Here is a 14,592-nt window from a genome sequence, read left to right on the forward strand (position 1 = left end):
ATGGTAACTTTCTAATTTTCCCCATGTATGCAATTGCTTTTTAAGGTCCTAGTCTTTAATGTCTGGCTTCAAGAGGGGAAAAGGAGAAAAATAGGTGTGGCAGGAATCACTGGCCCTTTAAATCACCTGGAAGTCGTTTCAGTCGTAGAGGGAGGGCTTGCAACAACTGGGGGAGAGGCAACAACAATGCCTCCATATCCCACCCTCCCCCCCCCCCCCCGCCAGTTTCTACCTGCACCTCTGTGATCAGAAATAGCAATTGGTAATGAGAACACAGAACCTGATATTTGGAAGACAGGATACTTTTTGCCCACCGTGGCTCCTGCAAACTGTGGGCAGGTTGTTCTGGGAACACATGCAAGCTGCCTGCCATGGGGTTGGGGGTGGGAGACAGATTCTACGGTGGTAAGAGCTAAAATCGACCTAAATTAACTGCAATATACCATCCAAACCATCCCTGGAAGTTACAAGCCTTCAATAGACTCCAGAGTTCCAAAATATTTACATCAGACCCATTTTGCTAATGCAATTGTTGTCTAGGTGGGGAGACAGACTCCTGGTGTTTCCTATTTCCATCATCTCAGATTCCTCTCACCAATAGCTCTTTATTGAATAACTGAATGGTGTTCAATTTTGCCAATATGCCACACATGATCTAATAAATCCCCCATTTTGGAAATGTAAATTGTTCTAACGTTTTTAGTATTATAAACAATGTTCTGATAAATATTTTTCTTGCTAAATCAGTTAATCCACTCATGATATTTCCTTTAGGATAAACTGTTAGAAGTATACTTCTAAGTAAAGCATGCAAAAATGTAATATTATTAAGTAATTTAGAGAAATATAACATCTACTTATTTTCTTACCAACAGTGTACACAACTAGCCAGTTATCTTGCCTACACTGGCTCTTATAATTGTTTTTTAAAGCTGATTATATTGTTAAATTCTGCAGTTACTTGACTATTAATGAGGTTATTTTATGTATTAATTTGTCATGGCTAAATTTTTCAAAAATTCCTGTTGCCTACTTCATTATTAAAATTTGACTTTGGTTTTAATTACTTTATGAAATCTTTTATTATTGAGATATTATTGTTACCTTTTTGGCATATATGCCACACACATTTTTCTAAGTTCATTTTTTTTGTTTGTTTTAAATATTTTTAAAGTTTAAAAAATGTTTAAAGTTTGTAATTCCTAGTAGGAAAACATTATCTCAATGGCAAGCCACTGTAAAATGCTTCAGCTGCATTTGGGGTTGAGGGGTAGTGATTATCTTCAAAGCGACCCAGTTCTCTTGATTAAAAGGTCAGAAGTACACTGGTTCGTATTATTGTGACACCCATCCCAAGAATCCTAGGTGATCTAGGTTGCTTTTCCTTCAGCAAGGGCTTTATTTATCAGGAGGGCATTATTATGCTTGACCTCCAAATTTGGCTGATAATTTACTGATAAGATTCATAACCTTTGGGTTGCTCTGGTATTTTGACATGCTTGCTGGGTTCTGGACTACATGCTGGAAGGCCACTATAACTTTTGGATCCTGCTTGGCTGCAAGAACCTCTGGATCACTAAGAATTTCATTAAGTCCAGGCATTCCTGCCACTCCAGGTATGGACCCTCCCATTCCCAGCATTCCTCCATGAAAATTATCAGGCATTCCCCCAGGAAAGCCACCAGGAAAAGAGCCATACTGAACTCCTGACTGTCCTCTGGGTTCTTCCTCTACTTGGGCTCTCTCATGCTCTTCTGGAGCCTTCTTAACTCTTTCCGTTCTTTCTTTGATCTCTCGCTCTTCATGCTTTCTCTCACACTTTTTCTGATGTTCTGCAATTTTCTGCATCCTAGGTTGAACTTCTTTCAGCATTGCTCTAGCATCTTCATTATAATCCAATTTAAAGGCAAGGCCAAGCAAGATCATGGGTTGCTTCATTCCAATGGCCTAAGAAGCCTGTGTGGTTTCCCTCATGACTTGTAAGGCTGAACTGAATCAGGATTTATTTCAATGGCTCTGTCAGAGTCTCAAATGGCAGGATTTGGCTTCTGTAATTTGACAAAGACACTGGCCCTCTTGGTATACAGAACGGCCAAGGGAGGATTCAGCTTGATGGAATCTGTGAATGGGTCGATGGCTTTCTGCAGTTCGTCATCAGTTAGGGCTTCAGTGGCATCCACTTTCTTATTATTTACCTGCTCCATCATCTCCTCTGCTATCTCTGCATTTTCATTTCCCATTTCTTGAGGGGCATCAGTGTCTGGTTCAATCACACCTTCTTTATCAGTTCCTAGATCACTTTCCTCACTTGATGGTTTGTCTGTCTTTAAATCTCCTCAGCCTTCTTACTATCTGTTTTTTCTTCCTTGATATTTTCTTCTGATTGAGCTTTCTGAGTAGCAGATGGCACTTTACCCTGCATGATTTCCACCCACTCCCTAAGGAAGCACATTTTCTCATGCGCAGAACGCTCGGATCCTGCTTACATATTTTCACGAAGGCCGGAAGCTCATTCACTTTGCAGGGGTCCATGGTCGGTAGGTGGTGGGTGAAGCTGAGGGGCTGCCGCTGGGTTCCCAGGCCAGGCCCTGGCTCAGCATGTCCTCAGTTTCCACATGAATGACCTCAGTTCATTTTTTATGATGTTTTTCACTATATTCTTATCCTGTGTTGTGGTTTCAATTTTTACATTAAAAATGGTCTAAACATTTTTATTTTAGAATTAATTTTTAGAATTAATTTTAAATATATAAGGCATTCAAAATTAAATGCCGTGTAGTGATAAATAAGCATTTGTTGCTTTTTTAAAGATAATAGCTTATTGAGATATTCACATTTAATTTCAATCTTTGAAAGTGTATAATTCAGTGGTTTTTAGTGTATCCACAGAGTTGTGTAAACATCACTACTAACTTTGAAACATTTCATCACCAAAAAAAAAAAAACCTTTCCCTTAGTAGCCACTGCCCCATTCCCCAGTTCTTCCTGCCCCCTTCCCCAGATCCTGAAAGCCACTAATCTACTTTTCATCTCTAAGAATTTAGGTACCCTGGAGACTTTGTATAAATGGTGCCTCACAGTATGTAGTCTTTTGTAACTGGCTTCTTTCACTTAACACAATATTTTCTGGATTCATCTATGTTGTAGCTTGTATCGGTAATTTATTATTTTTTATTGCCAAATAATATTCTATAGTACAGAATATATCATATTTTATTTATCCATTAATCAGCTGATGGATATTACCACTTTTTGCAAAATAGGAATAATACTGCTATGAATATTAATGTACAATTTTTTGTGTGTGAAAATATGTTTCCAATTCTCCTGGCGAAATACTAAGAAGTGAATTAGTAGATAACTCATAGGAAGTTCTACCTGGTTTTCCTATGTCATTGTACCATTTTTATTTCTACCAGAGATGTGTAAGTGTTCTACACTCTATCACTGACATGTGTTATATCTGTCTTTTAATAATAGCTATCTAAGTTGATAAGAAGTAATATGTTACGATGGTTTTAATTTGCATTTCTCTAATGGCTAATGATGGTGACTATCTTAATGTGCTTAGTGACCATTTGTATATCTTCTTTGGGGAAATATCTATTCAAGTGTTCACCCATTTTTTTTTAATTGAGTTATCTGTCTTTTTGTTGTTGACTTGTAAGCATTCTTTATATTTTCTAGATAAAAGTCCCTCATTATATAAGTGTTTTGCAATATTGTCTCCAAGCCTGTTGGTTAGCTTTTTGCACTCTTGATGAATTTTTGAAGTAAAAAAGGTTTAATTTTCATTAAGTTCAAATTACCTATTTTTTAAAATTTTGTCTATTGTGCTTTTGGTGTCGTACCTAAGAAATTATTGTCTAACTGAAAGTCATGAAAATTTGTTCCTGTTTTTCTCAAAAAGGTTTATAATTTCAGTTCTTACATTTAGGTCTGTGATCTCTTTTGAATTAATTTTTATATATGGTGTGAGGAAGAGGTACACTTTCATCCTTTTGCATGTGTATACCAGTTGTCTCAGCACCATTTGTTGAAGAAACGATTTTTCCTCCACTGAATTGTGTTTGTAACCTTATTGAAAAGTCAATTGCCCATAAATATAAGGGTTTTTTTTTCAGGACTATCATTTCATTGATCTGTATATCTGTCCTTATCCTAACACCTCACTGTCTGCATTACTTTAGAGCTTTATAGTAAATTTGATTGGAAGTATGAGTCCTTCAAATTTCTTCTTTTTTTAATAGATTGTTTGAGTTATTCTGTGTGCTTTACAGTTCCATCTAAATTTTAAGATCATTTCATTAATTTTTGCAAAAAAAGCAGCTAGGATTTTCATATAGATGGCATTAAATCTGTATATCAACTTTGGGATTTTGCCTTCTTAACAATAGTAAGTCTTTGATTCATGAACATATCTTTCATTTATCTTTTAAAATTTATTTCAGCAATATTTGTAGTTTTCAAGGCTCAAATCTTACATTTCTTTTGTTAACTTTATTCTTAAGTATTTTTATTTTAATGCTCTCATAAATGAAATTGCTTTATTAATTTCATTTTGGATTGCTTACTACTATTGTACAGCAACAATATTTTTATATTGATCTCAAATCCTGCAACTTTGTTAAATTCATTTATTAGTTGTTGTAGTTTTAATATGGATTCCTTAGGATTTTTTGTATATAAGATGATGTTCTCTGCAAATAGAGATAGTTTTACTTCTTCCTTTCCAATCTGGCTGCTTTTTGTTTGTTTTTGTTTGTGTTTTGTAGCATGTGAATTGGCTTTGAAGTTAATACCAAAAGAATCACTCCAAAAAAAATTTGCCTAAATGCAGCATTTTTAAATTGTTGGTGAGTCCATAAAAGTAACTATGCAGAAAACCAATATATTTTACTTTATAGTCATATTCCATATTCTAGCACTTACTCTTTAATGTTTACAATAAAAAATATTACAAATTCTTCTGCAGAAAACTTACTCAACAAATTAAATTGAAATTTTCTAGGCCAGCTTTCTGCCAAGAGAGAAGCTGAGAATAAAAATTTCCTGAGAACTTACATACTATTTATATCATCATGTATTAACTATATAACTTTGTTTAATGAATGAATTGTAATCCTAGTGATTTACAAATCATTTTAATCAATATATCCTCTTTATTGAACTTCTCAAAATAACCAGTAATGTTTATGTGATTTTGGTGTTTAGAAATTGACACAGTACATTCTAAGCTCTTAATTCAAACGTGTCAGTCCCAGATAAATCCTACTTAAGAGCTATTATAGGGCTTCACATGATCACTAAGAAACTAAACTGCCATTTCATTCCTGCTCTGTGCCCATAATTATTCTCAGTTCTGGGATGCAGTGGCGAAAAAGTCAGATCTGGCTGTCAGGGAGTTTGTAATCTCATATGGAAAAGATAAATGGTAAACACATAAATAAACCAGCAAGATAATTTCAGAGAGAGGCCACTGCTGTAGAGATAATAGAATATTCTAACATGATTTAGAATGATTGGAACTTCCTCTGTGAGTGAGAATTGAGGAAGAATGTGGTGTAAATAGGAATTTTAGGGAGGTTAATGATGTGCTATGTGAGGTAATTCATCACTTGTTGCCTCTTGAGAAAGGCATTTTGCTACTTCTTAAAACTTTTAGGGGGCCCAATTATTTTACTTAACGAATGAGATACCAATTTGAGAAAAATATTTGACACAGAGTAAAAAGGCTGAGCTATAACTGCTTTATAGATCAAATAATCCTAATCCACAGAGTGATGATTATAATTTATATTTGCATAATGTTTTTGAGTACTTTCCCATTCACTGCCTCTTTTGAGCATCAGGGCAATCCTTTGATGAAAGTAAAACATGATATTATTCTAACAGTAAAAAAAGAAAAGCTAGGTTCAAAGAGTTTGAGTAAGTTATCCATTACACAGCTGGCAAATTATGAAACTTAAAACATAACTATGTGGTTTTTTTTTTTTACCTAATTTCAATTAATGCCCTCAATCTTTTGTTATTTTAGATTGCTTATTTTGAATTGACCAGATATTACACCAGAAGCAAGTAAGTATACTACGTAAATTCTTAAGGATACGTTTTGGTCTAAAGAGCCCATATAGAAGGGTGGTTCTCAAAGTGTGGTCCCGGGACCAGCATTATCTGTATCACACGGGAAATTTTTAGAAATGCAAATTATCCGTCCCCACCTCAAATCAAATGAATTAGAAACTCCAGGAGTGGGGCCTAGCAAGTTATGTTTTAACAACCGTTCCAAATGATTCTTACACATGCTAAGGTTTGAGATCATAAGTTTAGAAAAGAAGCAATGGTTAATCTCACATTCCTTTTTTAAATTACAAATAAATATATTTTACATTTTAATTTTAATTTCTCTGATAGGCATATACATTATATAAATAAAAATTTGCATAAGTGTTTACATATAAACACAGGGCAGTCTTTGAAAATAATACACTCAAAATAATGGCAGGAATTTAAAAGTACTAACGTCTATTTTTGTAAGCAGGGTGTGCAAAAAAGGATAATCTTATATGTTTCTGGTAGAAACGTGAATTTAAATGTAATTTCATATAGCAGAATTCTCTTCCTTGGAAATATAGATAAAGTAAATAAAATTATCAGTATTTAAGTAAATATTACAAGTAAATTCACTGCAACATGGCCCATTGTGATAAATAGCTAAAGTTAAAAAATCTGCATCAGTAGGGAAATAGTTGAATAAATTATGGTATATCATCATCTTGAAATGTTTCTAGTCATTAAAAATAATTACTCATCATGCTGTACATACTGGAGATTTAATGTACAGCATAGTGGCTATCATTAACAATACCGTATTGTTTACTTGAAATATGCTGAGAAGACAGGCATAGCTCGTTTTATCGTGCTCCATTTTATTGCACTTCACAGATATTGTGCTGCTTACAAGTTGAAAGTTTGTGGCAACCCTGCCTTGAGCAAGTGTATTGGCACCATTTTTCCAACTGCATGTGCTTACTTCATGTCTGTCACATTTTCATAATTTTTGCAATATTCAAACATTTTCATTATTATTAAAATTAGTATTGTATCTCAGGGAATAAAGAGGCCCGATGAGAGGGAGAGAGATAGGAGAACAGCCGGTTGGTGGAGCAGTCAGAACACACAAAATATTTGAAAATTATGAAACTTAAAACATAACTATGTGTTTTATGATGATATGTGATCAGTGATTGATACAGTTTGGATATTTGTCCTGACCAAATTTCATGCTGAAATGTAATCCCCAGTGTTGGAGTTGGGGCCTGATGAAAGGGGTTTGGATCATGAGGACAGATGCCCCATAAATGGCTTGGGCCATCCTCTTAGTGATAAGTGAGCTCTCTCTCTAAGTTCATATGAGATCTGGTTGTTTAAGGGTGTGGCACCTCTATCCCCAATACCCTCTCTCTTGCTCCTGTTTTCACCATGTGACGTGCAAGTTCCCACTTCAGCTTCCAGCATAAAATTTCCCTAAGCCATCCCCAGAAGCACATGCTGGCATTATACTTCCTCTACAGCCTGCAGAACTGTGAGCCAATTAAATCTCTATTCTTATAAATTATCTAGTCTTAGGTATTTCTTTATAGCTATGCAACAATGAATGGCCTAACACAGTGATCTTTGATATTACTATATTAATTGTTTTGAAGTAAAATAAACCACACCCATAAAAGACAGCAACATAACTGATAAATATTTTGTGTGTTCTGACTGCTCCACCAACCGGCCGTTCTCCTATCTCTCTCCCTCTCATTGGGCCTCTTTATTCCCTGAGATACAATACTAAAATTAGGCCAACTACTAACTCGAAAATGGCCTTCAAGTGTTTAAGTGAAAGGAAGAGCCACACATCTCTCACTTTATTTTATTTTTTATTATTATTATTTTTAAAATATATTTATTTTTTGAGACAGGGTCTCACTCTATCACCCAGGCTGGAGTGCAGTGGCGCAATCTCAGTTCACTGCAGTTTCCGCCTCCTGGGTTCAAGAGATTCTCCTGCCTCAGCCACCCAAGTAGCTGGAATTACAGGAGTGCATCACCATTCCCGGCTAATGTTTGTATTTTTGGTGGAGATGGGGTTTCACCATGTTGTCCAGACTTCTCATGAACTCCTGAGCTCAAGGGATCTGCCCACCTCGGCCTCCCAAAGTGCTGAGATTACAGGCTTGAGCCACCGCACCTGGCCGCATCTCTCACTTTAAATAAAATGCTAGAAATGATTATGCTTAGTGAAGAAGGCATGTCTACAGCCAAGAGAGTCTGAAAGCTAGGCCTCTTGCATCAGTTAACCAAGTTATGAATACAAATAAAAAGTTATTGAAAGAAATTAAAAGCACTACTCCAGTGAACATACAAATGATAAGAAAGTGAAAACAGCCTGTTGCTGATATGAAGAAAGTTTTACTGGTCTGGATAGAAGGTCAAACCTCTAATCCAGGGCAATGCCCTAACTCACTCCAGGTCCATGAAGGCTGAGAGAGGTGAGGGAGCTGCAGAAGAAACGTTGTAAGCTGGCAGAGACTGGTTCATTAGGTTTAAGGGAAAAGCCATCTCCACAACATAAAAGTGCAAGGTGAAGCAAGAAGCTGCAGCAAGTTATCTAGAAGATCTAGCTAAGATCAGGGATGAAGGTGGCTACACTAAACAACAGATTTTCAATATAGATGAAACAGCCTTCTATTAGAAGAAGATGCCATCTAGGACTTTCATAGGAGACAGGAGAAGTCAGTGCCTGGCTTCAGAGGACAGGCTGACTCTCTTATTAGGGGCTAGTGCAGCTGGTGGCTTTAAGTGAAAGCCAACGCTCATTTACCATTTCAAAACTCTTAGGACCCTTAAGAATGATACTAGATCTGCTCTGCCTGGGCTCCCTAAATGGAACAAGAAAGGCTGGATGACAGCACATCTGTTTATAGCATGATTTCCTGAATATTTTAAGCCCACTGTTGAGACTTAATGCACAGAAAAAAGATTCCTTTCAAAATATTACTGTTCATTGACAATGCACCTAGAAATCCAAGGGCTCTGATGGAGATATAAAAAGCGATTAATGTTGTTTTCATGACTGCCGTCCATGTACCAAGGAGTAATTTTGATTTTCAAGTCTTTTATTTCAGAAATACTTTTCGTTGTTGTTGTTGTGGGGGTTTTTATAAATGTTGATTCATTAAGCTTTTGTTCTTATTCCATTTTGATACATTTCCTGTACATGGCTCTCACGGTTCTTTTTTTTTTTTAACTTTTATTTTAGATGCAGGGGGTACATATGCAGGTTTGTAACCTGGGTATATTGCATGATGCTAAGGTTTGGGGTCCAAATGATCCCATCACCCAGGTACTCAGCATAGTACCCAACAGTTCATTTTTCAACCCCTTCTGTCCTCCTTCCCCCACCCCCAGTAGTCTCCAGTGCCTATTGTTGCCATCTTTATGTCCATGAGTACCCAATGTTTAGTTCCCACTTACAAGCAAGAACATGCAGTATTTGGTCTTCTGTCCCTGCATGAACTCACTTAGGATAATGGCCTCTGGCTGCATATTTGTTGCTGCAAAGGACATGAGTATTTAAGAAACACTCTTGATAAGGGCATAGCTGCCGTAGATAGTGATTCCTCTGATGGTTCTGGGCAAAGTAAATGTAAAGCCTTTTGGAAAAGATTGACCCTTCCAGATGCCATTAAGAAGATTCATGATTCATGCAGGCAGCCAAAACATAAACATGAACAGGAGTTTGGAAGAAATTGATTCCAACCCTCATGGATGACTTTGAGGGGTTCAAGACTTCTGTGGAGGAAGTAACTGCAGCTGTGGTGCAAATAACAAGAGAACTAAAATTAGAGGTGAGCCTGAAGATGTGAATTACTGCAATCTCATGATAAAACCTGAACGCAGGAAGAGTTGCTTCTTATAAATGAGCAAAGAAAGTGGTTTCTTGAGATGGAATCTATTCCTGATGAACATGCAGGAAACACTGTTAAAATGACAACAAAGTATTTGGAATATTCCATAAATTTAGTTGACAAAGCAGCAACAGGATTTAAGAGGATTGGTTCCAATTTTGGACAAAATTCTTCTGTGGGTAAAATGATATCAAAAAGCACAGAAAAATCTTTTGTGAAAGGAAGAGTTGACTGGTGAAGCAAACTTTATTGCAGTCTTATTGTAAGAAATTGCCACAGCCACCCCAACCTTCAGCAACCACCCTTGATCAGTCAGCAGCCATCAACATCGACGCAAGACCCTCCACCAGCAAAAAAGACTACAACTCGCTGAAGGCTCAGATGATCATTAGCATTTTTTAGCAATAAAGTATTTTTTAATTAAGGCATATATATTGCTTTTTAGACATTGTACTATTGCACACTTAATAGACTACAGTATGTGTAAAGATAAATTGTATAAGCACTGGGAAACCAAAAATATGCTGTGACTTTTTGATGATATTTTGTCGCTTTATTATGATATTTACTTTATTGAGGTGATCTGGAACCAAACCCACAATATCTCCCAGGTATTCCTGGAGATCTGTAGTGTCTTCACTAACTTACCCTACACACACAAAATGGTAACTATGAGTAATGATGGATATATTATTTAAATTGATTGTGGTAATCATCTACCACGTATAGCTATATCAAATCATCACATTACACACCTTGAATGTGTACTTTTTTTATTTGTCCATTATACCTCAAAAAAGCAAGAAAAAATATTTCATTAAAACTACATCAGTCAAACTGAAGGGATTTTCATTAGTTACAGTTGGGTAAGAACTGCACCATTTTGGAAAATAGACAACAACGGTGTAACATCTATACATGTGTCTATCCATATGCTTATTTACTTATATGGGAGAGGAAACGAATATGACAAGGTTCATGCTAGGTTCTTAAATGGTATAACTAGTAGGGTCATGGATTGGTTGCTAATGTGAATGGAGAAATAGATAAAGGCCATACTTTTATCATTTCACGCTTTTATCAATTCACCTTCCTGGCTGAATGATCCTTTAATACCTTTCTGCCTGCTCTGTAGACACCTTATGAGGATAGATGAGAAGCAGCAGCATACAACAATAGCTAAGAACCTAAATTCTGCAACTTAAGGTCTTAGTTGGAAACCAGACTCTATTATCAATGGCTATATACCCTAAGAGAGGCTACTTAAACTCTCTGAAGTGGTTTTTTTAACTGTACAATATGAATAAAAATATCTATTACACAAGTTTATTGTGAAAATTAAATAGCAAATGTATGTAAAAAGCTTAGAACTGTGTCTGCCACTATTCTAAATGAGCTCATATATAAGATATTAATACTATAACAACTAGCTTGAAAACTAGTTTTATATAGCTTATATATCAAATAATAATGATTATGATTATGATTATTAAGCATAGATGTACAACATATAACACAGACATGACACAAAACAGGTATCAAGGGTGGGTGACTGTTCCTGAGATATAAATGGCCATCTTTTTCCTTCTGAAAGGATATATTGCACTACTGCCACTTGCTCTTCCTTGTGGTCCTTCTTCCTTCCTGGGAATAGAATGGTTTACTAGTTTCTATTACATACCCTGGTGATATGGTTTGGCTCTGTTCTCACCCAAATCTCACCTTGAGTTGTAATAATCCCCATGTGTCAAGGGTAGGGCCAGGTGAAGATAATTGAATCATGGGGGTGGTTTCCCCCATACTGTTCTCATGGTAGCGAGTAAGTCTCATGAGATCTGATAGTTTTATAAATGGCAGTTCCCCTGCACAACCTCTCTTGCCTGCCACCACTTAAGATATGACTTTGCTCTTCATTCGCCTTCCGCCATGACTGGGAGGCCTCCCCAACCATGTGGAACTGTGAGTCAATTAAACCTCTTTCCTTTGTAAATTACCCAGTCTCAGGTATGCCTTTATTAGCAGTGTGAGAGCAGACTAATATACTATATATTTCTGAAATAAGTAACTAATGGCTCTTATTACTGATGATAACTACAGAGAAAGAGATAGGGTTAAGAAGTAACAATCTACTCATCAACAAAGGTTTATTGAATAGCTATTACTGCTGGCACAGTGTGAAGCACTAGAAAAAAAGCAGTGATAAAGCAATAAATGTTTCCTTCCTTCCAGAGCTTACAACAAATTATTTGACTTTAATTATGATTTGTGCTGCAAAGGAGAAATTGAGGATGAAAAGAAAGTACACAGTCAACTCAGAAAACAATAAAGAAGATAGACAGAAGTCAGGTCAGATAAGGCTTTACAGACCACACTGAAGGTATTCAATAAATCTAAAGCACAGTTGGAAGCCGCTGGAAAGTTTTAAATAGTGTCACAATGAGAATTGCCTTTTTAAACAGCTAAATATGATAAATTAAGAATTTGTGTGCTTGTGTTCCTGCTCCTGAAATGACACTGCAATGAGAGTAAAGCTATAAAAGGCTATAAACCCAAAAGAACAAAAAGACTAAAAAGACAAAAAAGACAAAAGATGTTAATAGGTTTAGAAGATGGAAGCTGGTGAAGAAGCAGTCACTGACTTGCTAAGCAGAGAGAGCTTAAACCTCTAGAGGCAGACAGCAATGAGAAGCTAGTGATTCACCCCAGAGAGACCCAGAAAAAAAACAGAGATGGAAACACCTCATATTCATTCTGCAGAAGGTGGGGGTAAGACAAGAGGCTAAAAAGGCAGGGGTTGGGGGTCAATGTAATTCTTAAGATGTCTTGAAGCTCAAGTCTCCACCCACACATCCTCAATTATTACCCTTCCCCAAATTGCAAATAAAAGAGGTTTGTTTTATGCTTTGTTTTGCCCAGAAATATTAACCTTGAAAGGCTCTAGATGCTGGACACCAGACCCAAAAGAGGACAGAGTCGGGCGAGAGACTGAAGAAGGAGGATTAAGTAAAAGCAGGCAGATTTTAATTACTACCTTACAACCCTGGTGAGAGACTAGATAGTCCCTCTCTGAAAAGAACTGAATCACTCCAGAGAATAAAGCTGTTGATAACGGATATTTGGGGTGTTCCAATTAAAAGTACAGCTCAGTTCTGAATTGCCCTTCAGTGATGCTCATTGTTTCTATGTCTTACTGATGCACTTGGTCCTGCAAATCCATATTACAGTGTTTTTAAATGGAGATCCAGGGATCAGCAGACACCTGAGAAAAAAATCCTCCAACATAAAGAACAGAACAACAACAACAAAAAAAGAGTTATTCAGAGAAAAAGATGACAAGACTAAAACGAGGGTGAAAGGGTGTTAAATATACATAATTAATATGGTCAGACAAATAAGAAAAGATTTTCATTCATGAAATAAGAAAAAAGAATCACTAAGCCAAAAAGTATACAGATCTTAGAACTATAAAAGATGAAATCATAGTAGTTTAATAGAAAGCTCAGAGAACAAGGTCAAAGGAAATCTCCCCAAAATTAGAGCACAAGGAGTAAGGTGACAAAATTGGAAAATAGAAGAGAAGTGAAAATTGGCGATTCAGTCCTAGCAGTCAAAAATCCAACAAAAAAGGAGTTCTAGTAAGGGACTGCACATAAAAAAAAATGGAAGTTAGAACATTACTGAAGGAATAAATCAATAGAATTCTTGGAATTGAAGAACTCAACATTGAGTCTCAGATTGAAATGCTCACTGGGTATCCATCAGGAAAAATGAACAAATTGAACATAATGGAAAAAGAGAAGACACCAAATCTTCCAGAGTGATGAATTGGGTTGTATTAAAAGGATCTGGAGGGTCGGGGACAGTGGCTCATGCCTGTAATCCTAGCACTTTGGGAGGCCGAGGTGGCCTGATCACCTGAGGTCAGGAGTTTAGGACCAGCCTGGCCAACATGGTGAAACCCCACCTCTACTGAAAATACAAAAAAATTAGATGGGCATGGTGGCGGGCGCCTGTAATCCCAACTACTCTGGAGGCTGAGGCAGAAGAATGGCTTGAACCGGGGAAGCAGAGGTTGCAGTGAGCCGAGATCGCACCGTTGTACTCCAGCCTAGGCAACAAGAGCGAAACTCCGTCTCAAAAAAAAAAAAAAAAGAAAAGAAAAGAAAAGAAAAAAGGATCTGGAGTCAGAACTGGACTTCTCATTTCTTCTGTGCAAGCCAGAAGTTTGGTCATCATGATCACCAGTTGGGAGTGAGTGGCAATTCCATTTTCTGAATTGAGGAATACAGGACCAGCCCCAAGTGTATACAGAAAGTTACAACTGGTCTGTTGTGAATCTGAGCTGCCAATAGAATACAGAAAGGGAAAGTAGTAACACTTGAAGTAAGTTCAAATTTAATAATTTTCTGTGATCTTCATTCAGCTGCTCTGAGATTTCTTCATTTACCTACTCTCTTAGTTCCTGTCTTGGAGGTCAAATAATATTTAAAATTATAGTGTTAGAGTGATTCCCAAGTTCCCCTTACCGTAGAGAGATCTCTGCCTAACAAGTTAACTCTCCCTCCCCCACGATATGAACGAGAAAGGGCAAGAAGGAATTGAAAGAGGATTGAGCAAGTAGGGAAATCAGAGT

General features: G+C 36.7%; 1 pseudogene; it reads right to left on the reverse strand.

The window, feature by feature from the left end:
* Nucleotides 1-1,269: 1,269 nt before the first annotated feature.
* Nucleotides 1,270-2,532, reverse strand: LOC473353 (hsc70-interacting protein-like; annotated as a pseudogene).
* Between the last annotated feature and the right edge of the window lie 12,060 nt (nucleotides 2,533-14,592).

This window comes from Pan troglodytes, chromosome 10 (assembly GCF_028858775.2).
Source record: "Pan troglodytes isolate AG18354 chromosome 10, NHGRI_mPanTro3-v2.0_pri, whole genome shotgun sequence".
Lineage (NCBI taxonomy): Eukaryota > Metazoa > Chordata > Mammalia > Primates > Hominidae > Pan > Pan troglodytes.